At 41.1% G+C, this 12,175-nt stretch overlaps 1 protein-coding gene across 1 annotated transcript in view; it reads right to left on the bottom strand.

Annotated features, from left to right (window-relative positions):
- CHURC1 (churchill domain containing 1) overlaps window positions 1-12,175 on the bottom strand; it is a 476,524-nt gene that overhangs the window by 460,921 nt on the left and 3,428 nt on the right. The gene's annotated exons all lie outside the window — the stretch shown is intronic.

Consider the following 12,175-nt stretch of genomic DNA (forward strand, 5'->3'; position numbering starts at 1 on the left):
GAAGAGTCAGAGAGAAATTAAAAAATCTTTAAGAAACAGTAAGATATACACACATAGATAAATAAACATGCAGAGACAGAGACTGAGCTAGAACTACATTGACTAAAAACCCCAGGGTTGTTACCTTGGTGTATAGTGTTTTCTTAGACAGCTTAAAAAGCAATTTGAGATTTTTATGACCAGAGGTTTACATGAGTTGAAAGAGAAAGATGATAAAATATAAATCATCTTTCTACCCTCAATGTCAGAGGATTTTGGGGGCTTCCTGGGTTGATACTAATTTTCTAAAAACCACTTGAAAAAGTAGTTTTTCAGTGGCACAGTTTTTACTTTTTTCCTGATCCATAAAGCCAGCAAAGTGGATACATTGAGTGTTCTGTAACTGCATTTAAAACCCATGATGTTAGCTTTCCCTCTATAAATCAACTTAACCCTCTTTATAATGGTGACACTTACAAAGCTAAAACCCCAGGAGAGTTAAAGTTGATGGAATAAATTACAGATTCCCTGGCTCTATATACCTGGGAAATATCTGGTTAAGCTTCACCACAAAGGATAGATCTAAATTGTTTCTGAAATGTTTAAATTTCAAACACCACATAGTCAAGGATAATAAAACAGACATTTTTTTTGCCCTCTTGTTAAATTCTGAGCTTCACAGGCATTTGAATACATATAAAAAATTTGGTTTGTGAGCCTTAGAATTTAACCACTTACAAAACTCTTGAGCTCCCTCCACTTCCGAGGATATTTCCTGACACATTCAACAGCATCAGCGTTCAGTCAGGAGGGAGCTCAAAGAGTAATCCAGCTAATTCTAAGGACACAAACGTTTTCTCTAGATAAACAGTTTAGGTAAATTACAAAGTGGTAAGTTTTTCTTGAGGATTGAATGAAGAAAAAACTACTGGATATTGTGTCAGGCAGTTGAGTTTCTGCCTTAGACAAGTGAGTAAAGGCTCCTATGGTCAAGACTGATGTGTGTTGAGAACAAATCTAACTATTTATAAGATCAATTGTATTGGGAGTAATTAAAACAAATGTATTGCTCTTTGGGGTCAGAACTCAGAACTTCATCTAATCTTAAACTTTTTCCTACCAATTCACTTAGGCAACTATTCAAATTTGTACTGCCCTCAAAGATTTCATCTCATTGGAAGAACACAAGTATTAACATTTATTTTTTGTATTTTAGGCTAGTTAGGATATATTTCCTAGCCTTAATTTTTCTCCTCTGTATTCTTCCCTATTTGCCCACTCATTATTATTATTTATTATTATTATTTTTTAAGGAGTTTCGCCCTTGTTGCCCAGGCTGGAGTGCAATGGTGCAATCTCATCTCACTGCAACCTCTGCCACCTGGGTTCAAGTGATTCTCCTGTCTTAGCCTCCCAAGTAGCTGGGATTACAGATATGCACCACCACACCCAGCTAATTTTGTATTTTTAGCAGAGACGGGGTTTCACCATCTTGATCAGGCTAGTCTGGAACTCCTGACCTCAGGTGATCCACCAGCCTCGGCCTCCCAAAGTGCTGGGATTACGGGTGTGAGCCACCGTGCCCAGCCCACTCATTATTCTTTGACGCAGGAAATCCTTGTATATAGCTAAAGGGTGGAGGTAGAGTTGTATATGGATGATGGGATAAGACAGCAAGCACTGTCAGGGCAGAGTGTGGAGAAATGGTAAGAGTTTGTTAGCAGCTGATTGGCCGTGATAGACGACACTGATTTAAAGCAGAAATATATCTGTTGAGAGTTAAGAAAATAGTTGTTAACTATTTCTATTCTTACAGTTCCTTTTAATATTGGGAATTCAAAGCAAATGCTGTTTCCTTGTTCCTTATAACATTCATTCTGTTTTTTTTTTTTTTTTTTTTTTTTTTTTTTTTTTTTTTTTTTTTTGAGACGGAGTCTTGCTCTGTCACCCAGGCTGGAGTGCAGTGGCGTGATCTCGGCTCACTGCAAGCTCCGCCTCCCGGGTTCACGCCATTCTCCTGCCTCAGCCTCCCGAGTAGCTGGGACTACAGGCGCCCACAACCGCGCCCGGCTAATTTTTTGTATTTTTAGTAGAGACGGGGTTTCACCGTGGTCTCGATCTCCTGACCTTGTGATCCGCCCGCCTCGGCCTCCCAAAGTGCTGGGATTACAGGCGTGAGCCACCGCGCCCGGCCTTCATTCTGTTTAAGAAGTGGGAAAATATCAACTTCATTTTATAGAAAAAAAGTCCCAAAAGCTGAATTCCAGAGATGCAGTAAATGGTGTGGGACTGACCCCCAGTTTTTGTTGTTGTTGTTTTCATTTATGCTGCAGGGTTTTTTTGTTTTTTTTTTTTTTGAGATGGAGTCTCACTATGTCGCCAGGTTGGAGTGCAGTGGTGCTATCTCGGCTCACTGCAACCTCTGCCTCCTGGATCCAAGCAATTCTTTTGCCTCAGCATCCTGAGCACATGCCACCACGCCCAGCTAATTTTTATATTTTTAGTAGAGACAGGGTTTCACCATGTTGGCCAGGATGGTCTTGAGCTCCTGACCTCGTGATCCGCCCACCTTGGCCTCAGATTACAGGCATGAGCCACTGTCGCCCGGCTCTGCAGGCATCTTTTAAAGTAACTGTCATATGCCTAACGCTGTGCCCTGAGTATTATTTTTTAAAGATGTGATTGCTTACTGAGAAAATTTGCTTTGTATTTTAGAAGTTCTTCCACCTAGGCCAGGTGTGGTGGCTCACGCCTGTAATCCCAGCACTTTGGGAGGCCGAGGCGGGTGAATCATGAGGTCAGGAGATCAAGACCATCCTGGCTAACACAGTGAAACCCTAGTAAGTACAAAAAATTAGCCGGATGTAGTGGTGGGCACCTGTAACCCCAGCTACTCGGGAGGCTGAGGCAGGGGAATAGCTTGAACCCAGGAGGCGGAGGTTGCAGTGAGCTGAGATTGCACCACTGCACTCCAGCCTGGGTGACAGAGCCGAGACTCCATCTCAAAAAAAAAAAAAGTTCTTCCAGCTAAAACCTTTATTTTGGACTACATCTCCACAAAATGGAGCTATACGGTTAGCCAGTATCCTAATAATATGGTGCAGTTTGCATAACGATTACCAAGCTTGAAACTGGAAATATCGTATGCACTTTCATCTGTGTATCAGGCAGATACTAAACAAACATTTTCCCCGTGAGTCAGCTTAAAATTTTTCCTTCCTTCAAAATCTTACACAGTTGTTTTCTGGAGAAAAATAGAGACTGTTTTAGTATTTGTTCTTATTAGCATATCATCAGAACTCAGCACAGTCTGCCTTATAAGAAAATAAGAATTTTTTTTTTTTTTTTTTTTTTTTTTGAGACGGAGTCTGGCTCCGTCGCCCAGGCTGGAGTGCAGTGGCTGGATCTCAGCTCACTGCAAGCTCCGCCTCCCGGGTTTGCGCCATTCTCCTGCCTCAGCCTCCCGAGTAGCTGGGACTACAGGCGCCCGCCACCTCGCCCGGCTAGTTTTTTGTAGTTTTAGTAGAGACGGGGTTTCACTGTGTTCACCAGGATGGTCTCGATCTCCTGACCTCGTGATCCACCCGTCTCGGCCTCCCAAAGTGCTGGGATTACAGGCTTGAGCCACCGCGCCCGGCCGAATTTTTTTTATTTATAACTCTTGAGATTGTTAATTCTTGCTCTTCCTGATTTCTCATCTGTAAAGTGAGTGTAAGCAATACCTACCTCACAGGGGTGTTGTGAGGATTTATATTAAATGTGTTAAGTTCTCTCAGTATTATTGATTAAAACCAACCATATAAACGACATTTATTCTTTAGATAGACGTATTAACTTTAGTATTTCAGCCTATAAATTCTAGAACGTTCTTAAAAGCAGTAATGTACTATCTAATATTCAATAACTAATTGACAGAACTCTTACTGTTATTTTTTACAAATAACTCTAGAAACAATACTGTTGCTAGAATTCCTATTCTACTGTAATTTAATCATCACTGTTTCTTTTTAGCCTTCAGTAAGGAGGATATTAGTTCTTTGGCATTATTGGGAATAAAACTTTGTCAATTTCAGCTTTATTGAAAGTTCTCCCAAATACATTGTTTACACAAAGGAAAAGGAACAAAAACAATAAAGAAATATGTTTATTTATTTTATTTTTTTTTTGAGATGGAGTCTCGCTCTGTTGCCCAGGCTGGAGTGCAGTGGCACGATCTTGGTACTCTGCAACCTCCACCTCCCAAGTTTAAGCGATTCTTCTGCCTCAGCGTCCCGATTAGCTGGGACTATAGGTGCACGCCACCACACCCAGCTAATTTTTGTAGTTTTAATGGAGACGGGGTTTCACCATGTTGGCCAGGCTAGTTTTGAACTCCTGACCTTGTGATCCACCCACCTCAGCCTCCCAAAGTGCTGGGATTGCAGGTGTGAGCCACCAGGCCCAGCCCATTTTTATTTCTTTAATGTAGGTGATCTAAATAGTAGATGAGGACAGGAAATGGGTTGAAGGTAATAACATAGTATTATTAGAAAAGTCTTCACTGAAAACTGAAGGAAATACATATTAATCATGGAAAAAGATAGTGTGAAAAATGTGTAATTTCATTAACGTTTGTGCAGGCACATTCTTGATGTTGTGAGTCAGATATTTGATAAATGTCCATTTTTTGTAGTAATTGATGTAAAAATGGGCCATGCGAAGAATTTTCATAATGTAATTTGTGTCTTTATATGTTTTGAACTACATATAGATCTGTAGCACTTAAATTGTTAATTTTTAATTTCTTAAGAGTGAAGTCTGTAAATGATTATTCTCTGCTGTACTTCTGTGTTTGTATGGTTAGACATTTTGAAAACTGGTGAGATTACACAATCCCAAACCTGGATGTCTTAAATACAAGGAATTACAAACTGTGATTTTTGTCTTGAAGACCTGGAAGAATTCATTGTGCTTCAGTATGTATTTGTACTGCACTTGATTAATTAGTAAGTATTGCTCTGGTGCAATTGATACTAACTGGCATCAGCTCCTCTATTTTGTGCTAAATAAAGTCATTTAGTCAGAATGGATCAAATATAAACTTTAAAATAAACTTAGATTATAAAAACTTGTTCAATAGAAAAGACCCACTGAAAAAATCTTCAAAGTACATGTAACATAGCAAATACAGGAGACCAAAATCAACAATACATTGTGTGGCTAAACTCATCCACCTAATATACTGTGAATTTGCTTTAGAAACATTCTTTTAGAAAGTTGTGTATCAGCCGGGCATGGTGGCTCATGCCTGTAATCCCAGCACTTTGGAAGGCCAAGGCCTAGGAGTTCAAGAACAGCCCGGGCAATATAGTGAGACCTCATCTCTGCCAAAAATTTTGGCCACGGGCGGTGGCTCACGCCTGTAATCCCAGCACTTTGGGAGGCTGAGGCGGGTGGATCACCGGAGGTCAGGAGTTCAAGACCAGCCTGGCCAACATGGCGAAACCCTGTCTCTACTAAAAATACAAAAATAAGCTGGGCTTGGTGGTGCGCGTCTGTAGTCCCAGCTACTTGGGAGGCTGGGACAGGAGAATTATTTGAACCCGGGAAGTGGAGGTTGCAGTGAGCCAAGATCGTGCCATTGCACTCCAGCCTGGGCGACAGAGTGAGACTGTCTCAAAAAAAAAAAACAAAAAAAAAAACGGGTGCGGTGGCTCACACCTATAATCCCAGCACTTTGGGAGGCCCAGGCGGGCAGATCACAAGGTCAGGAGATCGACACCATCCTGGACAACACGGTGAAACCCCATCTCTAGTAAAATACAAAAAATTATCTGGGTGTGATGGCACGTGCAGGTAGTCACAGCTACTAGGGAGGCTGAGGCAGGAGAATTGCTTGAACCCGGGAGGCAGAGGTTGCAGTGAGCCAAGATCGCGCCACTGCACTCTACCTGGCGACAGAGCAAGACTCCACCTCAAAAAAAAAAAAATGTTGTGTATCCTCTAGTTGGAATGGAAAAATGGAAACAATGAATTTCATTTATTTTATCAAGACAAATTAATGTGACTTAATCGAAAGTTTATTAGCTCAGCTTGTAGAATGTGTTCTTATTTTACATCAGTGTTTGACAAATGTTGTGTTCCTGGTGTTGAGGTAAGTAGTCTTTGTACTGGGTAACATTTTGGAGGTGTGATGCAAAAATGCATTCGTGGGCCTAATTCTTACCAACCATAATCTGTGTTAATAGAAAATTGATGTCCTAACCAAATGCTTTCCAACTGCCGTCTCTGGAAAGAAAGGTAGTATCTCGTCATTTCCCAGAAGTTTCTTGCTTTGCTTCTTTTTTTTTTTTTTTTTTTGAGATGGATTCTCGCTCTGTTGCCTAGGCTGGAGTGCACTGGAGTGATCTCAGCTCACTGCAACCTCCGCATCCCAGGTTCAAGCTATTCTCCTGCCTCAGCCCCCTGAGTAGCTGAGATTACAGGTGCCTGCCACTACGCCCGGCTAATTTTTTGTATTTTTAGTAGAGACAGGGTTTCACCATGTTGGCCAGGCTGGTCTCGAACTCCTGACCTTGTGATTCACCTGCCTGAGCATCCCAAAGTGCTGGGATTACAGGTGTGAGCCACCGTGCCCAGCTGCTGCTTTCTTCTCTATTTACAGTCTACTGTATCGCCTTTTGCCCCGAGTAACATGATCCACAATAGTAGTTCTCAACTGAGGTATATTAGTCAGGATTCTCCAGAAAAAGAAAGAAACAACAGGTAGAACTAAGAGAAAGAGATTGATTTGTTACAAGGAATTGGTTCATGCAATTATGGAGGCTGAGAAGTCCCAAGATCTGCAGTTGGGAGGCTGAGAGCCAGGGGAGTCAGTGATGTTCCAGTCTGAATTTGAAGACCTGAGAACCAGGAGAGGTTATGGCGTAAGTTCCAGTCCAAAAGCTGGCAGGCCTGAAACTCAAGAAGAGCTGATGTTTCCATTTGGGTCCAAAGGGAGGAAAAGACCAATAATTGCAGCTCAAGCAGTCAGGCCAGAGAAGGTCTCTTTTTATTCTATTCTGGCCTTCAACTGATTGAATGAGAGCCACCCACATCAGGGAGGGTGATCTTCTTTACTCAGTCTACTGATTCAGATTTTATCTCCCTCCGGAACACCCTCACAGACACACCCAGAATAATGTTTGACTAACTATTGGGGCACCCCGTGGCCCAGTCATTTGGACACAAAATTAACCATTACACAAGGCTATCCCCCCACCATAGAGACATTTGACGATGTGGAGATGTTTTCGGTTGTCACAGTTGGGTGGGCAATGAGGGAGGCTGCTGCTGGCATCTAGTAGGTGGAGGCCAGGGATGCTGCTAAACATCTCAGTGCAGAGGACAGCCTCCCACAATAAAGAATATGTACCTCAAAATGTCATTAGAGCTGAGGTTGACCTAAGATCTTAAAGTAAGTTTTGTGATGGTTGTCAGAAATAAAAGAATACAAAGAAACCTAATTTGGGGGATTTCTATCCCAGTCATGTTTAGAGTAAGTATTGGAGTGTGAGATGTGTTCAGAATTAAATTCTATTTGTATTACCCTTGATCCCAGCTTTTAAAAGATAAAAATGTGATTATTAAAAAGGAATGAATGTGATTATTAAAAATCAGAGATGTATTAATGAGCAAGACAGTTTTGAAACTATTCATATAATGTTTCAACTAAATAATTGTGTCTCCGAAGAGGTCTCTTCATGAAATTGAGATTGTAGGTTATAATTTCTGTAAATTTTTAATCTGGCCAAAAGGTGGCACCAGTGTACCTTTAAAAAGTTCATTATACTTGAATTCAGCATTACTATTAATAGTAAATATTATTTAGGGCTTAGCTACTTTTTGGATCATGCTTTATAGAGTCAAGACTAATGAGAATTTTCTTAAAATTTCATAAGGTACTGCAATATCTTGACATCCCTCTTTAATCAAGATGCCTCTGATTTACATGTACATATCTCAGCAGATAACTTTTTAAAATACCACATTATTGTGATACATTGAGCATTTCTGAAGATTTTTCCAAGTCATTAACTGTGAGGCCTTGGAATTTGGGCTCTTCTAATCAGGCATCACACTCAGTTTTTGGTGTTCTGCCTGGTCAAGACATAGATTGAAGGACATTTGAGTAAATACGCTCCCTTGCTTCTTTCTTGCCTTTTGTTCATTTTTTGTACATCCACAATCTATGAGGTAGGCCAGTATGTTACCTACTGAAATTTACTTTATTTTCCAACTATGGTTCAACAACTGACTTTCTTCTCTCATACTTTCCAACCCATTCCATTCTGAATAGTTTTTTTTTTTTTTTTAAATTTAAGTTCTAGGGTACATGTGCACAACGTGCAGGTTTGTTACATATGTATACTTGTGCCATGTTGGTGTGCTGCACCCATCAATTCGTCAGCACTCATCATTTACATCAGGTATAACTCCCAATGCAATCCCTCCCCCCTCCCCCCAAGTTAAGAGTTTTCTTACCTTCAACTCTTCTCACCTTCCAATACTGAGTGAATACAGTCTGCCTCCCCCTTCATTTCTGATTACAATATCATTCTCATCATCCTAGGACTTCGTACCTAATCACCAATTGCTTCTCCTAAGTTTATTTTACAGCTGATAAGCCAACTTGGAAAATGAACCCACTCTCCCTCAGATACATTCTCTTCCACTGTTTATACAAGTTTGAAACTTTTTTCATTGAAACAATTTGGTGGTATTGTATCAAAATAATAAAGTGTTAAGCTACTGGAACACCATGGTGTCCTTTTATGTCACATGCCTGAAGGAATTACACTGCTCCAAGAGAGATTTTCTGTACAACTGGTGTGTCCCTACTGTCCTGGAAACAGGAGAGGCTTGTGCCAGGAGGGAGGCTGGAGAAGATTGCTCTCACCCACTGTGGTCGTCATCCCTTCTCTGGTCTGTGTTATTACCAAGTTTCAGGAGGTTCCCTGTCAGATTTATGTGCATCCAGCAGGCCTTTGAGGAATGGGATCTTGTGCATTTAGCTCTGCCACATTTTTTCTGTAGTGGAAGCCATATGAAACTTAGTTCAGACCATATGCAGGTAATTAAAAAAAATTTTTTTGAACTGGCGTTTATGAACTACTATATAGGGAGGAAAACCTGAAGAACCTGGAGTGGTTCTGTAGAAAGTGAAGTCACACCGGTTACTTTTTGAAGGCGAAAATATATTTGCAAAGGCGAGGGGAGAGGTTTTACAATGCAGATCAAAGATTCGAGGGGAGTGAATCTCAACAATATTCCTAGCTGACCAGTTCTCATTTCCCAACATTGCTCTTTTTTCACATGTGTGTGGTCTGGTGGTGTGAGCTCAGTGGTTTCTGTCCTCTCTATCACAGTATTTTAAAGTCTATGAGGAAAGACATATAAAGGGAAGAATCCTTTTTTTAAATCTTAAATATCTCCTATTTCACTATCAACATACCACAGTTTTTGCTGCTCTCTCAAGCTGCTGGCTACACTCAGAGCCACCATGATGGCCATGCAGACAGTACACAACACAGTGCTAGGGGTGCCTCAATTGAATGAAGGCTTCTCCCAAAGTTGTGCTGTGCCGATGACACAGCTGTGCATGACAGCCTTGCGTTTCCTTATCCTGGTTTAAACATTGGGTTTAAGAAGCCCTTATTTTGAATTTCTGCAGCAAGTAGCAGTTTTCACTGAGATAGTCAGGATTAAACTAAGACAAGTGGTATAGAAATCAGAATAAGATTTAAAATTACCCGTAGGTGACACAACTAATGTCTTGGTCAAAATTGGTAGAACTTGTATTAAAAGGACGGATTTTGCTGTATGTAAATTATACCTCAATGAGAAAAAGATTCATACCACACAGAAAAATATGTCTTAGAGTTTGATGAACCCTAATGATTATCATTATTCACTGGTAATCCTTCAGGAAAAACACAACAGCCAGATACTGAGGGTTTTTTAAAGAATTCTAAACAAATTCACCCTGAAATCAGGACAGTTACTGATAAGGCCATTTAAGATACATTTGGATAAAAGATCAAAAACTCAGGTTGACTTTTTTTTACCTGAATTGAGTCGTGACCAATTGTTTTGGCATTTTCTGCATCTCAGCCATATAGAGTACAAGGCAGTTCTAACTTAGTCATTCTGTCAGGAGGATAGAAATACTCTAGTTTTGAAAGAACTGTTTAAACAGAAGTGATATTCTAAAGTTCTTATGCTGCAAATGGCCATTCCATATGGAACCTTTGCATTGTAATTTATAGATATTTGATTAGCAGCACATGCATGCCTGAAGCTACATTGTGATGGTTATCACAGATATGGTACAGAAACCCACGTGTAGCCATACTAACCAGACCTTTCTGTGACCTAACAGCTTAGATGTCAGACTAGGGATTGGGGAATAAAAGGTTCGGTTACAAGTGTACAAATGACTGCATCTGCTTCGGTGTCACCTTGTGCTCCCTATCTCCCAGGAGTGCAGAAATGGAAGGCCTGGGTCCTAAGACCACAAGTACAGCTGTGAAAAGTGTATAATCCTTCTCCCATAGTAGCACTGTCAGATCAAGGCCAAAAGTTCTTTTTGAGTTTCACCACAAAGCAAGTGGTGGGGAAAGTGCATCTAGTCTTGCTAATGTCCTGAAACTGGGGGGCACTGCTCCCATTGATAGGGTGGAGTTTATGGAGACAATTTTAAGGCTGGGAGTTTCCCAGGCTCAGCGCCACACCGTCCTCTCCTCACCTAGGTTTCCGTTCACTGCTCATTGTGCCCACACCCAGTTTTGCAGAGGACTTTCTGTGAATGTGTAGTGTACAAACACGCATACTCTCTTTCCTAAGCTCAGGAACTTAACCCTCAGTAAGCTTAAGCTTTCAGGAAGGAAAAAAGAAAGAAAAGTAGGTATTCACAGAAGGGCTGGGGACTCCAGACGTCAGCATTAAAGGTAGGTCTAAAAAGGGAGTAACAGAATTGCCTGTGAGGACAAGTTTTGTGAAGTGTAGTGTATCTTTTTTTTTTTTAAACCAAGAAGATGAGATTTAATAATTTTTTTTTTTTTTTTTTTTTTTTTTTTTTTTTTTTTTTTTGGAGACAGAGTCTCGCTTTGTCGCCCAGGCTGGAGTACAGTGGCGTGATCTCGGCTCACTGTAAGCTCCGCCTCCCAGGTTCATGCCATTCTCCTGCCTCAGCCTCCCGAGTAGCTGGGACTACAGGCACACGCTGCCACGCCTGGCTAATTTTTTGTATTTTCAGTAGAGACGGGGGTTTCACCATGTTAGCCAGGATGGTCTCGATCTCCTGACCTTGTGATCCGCCCGCCTTGGCCTCCCAAAGTGCTGGGATTACAGGCGTGAGTCACCGCGCTGGACCATAAAACTCTTAAAAATCCTGCAGGCCGGGCGCGGTGGCTCACGCCTGTAATCCCAGCACTTTGGGAGGCCGAGGCGGGCGGATCACAAGGTCAGGAGATCGAGACCACGGTGAAACCCCGTCTCTACTAAAAATACAAAAAATTAGCCGGGCGCGGTTGTGGGCGCCTGTAGTCCCAGCTACTCGGGAGGCTGAGGCAGGAGAATGGCGTGAACCCGGGAGGCGGAGCTTGCAGTGAGCCGAGATCGCGCCACTGCACTCCAGCCTGGGCGACAGAGCGAGACTCCGTCTCAAAAAAAAAAAAAAAAAAAAAAAAAAAAAAAAATCCTGCAAAATGTGAAATATTAGCTACGCTATTACCATGTTTGTACATTAAGAAGGCATTTTGCTTTGAAGCCAGATTTAGTTTTACGACTTTTAAGGTACTATCAAGTTTTAAATTGGTCCCAAGATTTGAAAAGTACACTCCTTCCTAGAGCCTGATTGTTATCATTGGGCTGTGGTTACGAAAAGTTAGGGTGTTAACATTACCAAAATGAAGTCAGTGCCTTAGTAAATACAGAACTTTTTAAACACCCACCTTTAGTACGTACCATCCGAATAATTCTAGCATTTTCACATTGATTAGTCATTTGAAAAATCATAAAGATTATTAACAATTCATAGGTTAATGCAGAAAAGACAACTAATGAGTATAGCAAGAGATGAAAACAGTGTTTTTGTCAGATTCACAAATGTCATCAAATTCAGAACTGCCCTTTTGGTTGAATTAGTTCAACATTTTAGGTGTTTTTATTTCTCTTG

Source organism: Macaca thibetana, chromosome 7, assembly GCF_024542745.1.
Source record: "Macaca thibetana thibetana isolate TM-01 chromosome 7, ASM2454274v1, whole genome shotgun sequence".
Taxonomy (NCBI): Eukaryota; Metazoa; Chordata; class Mammalia; order Primates; family Cercopithecidae; genus Macaca; species Macaca thibetana.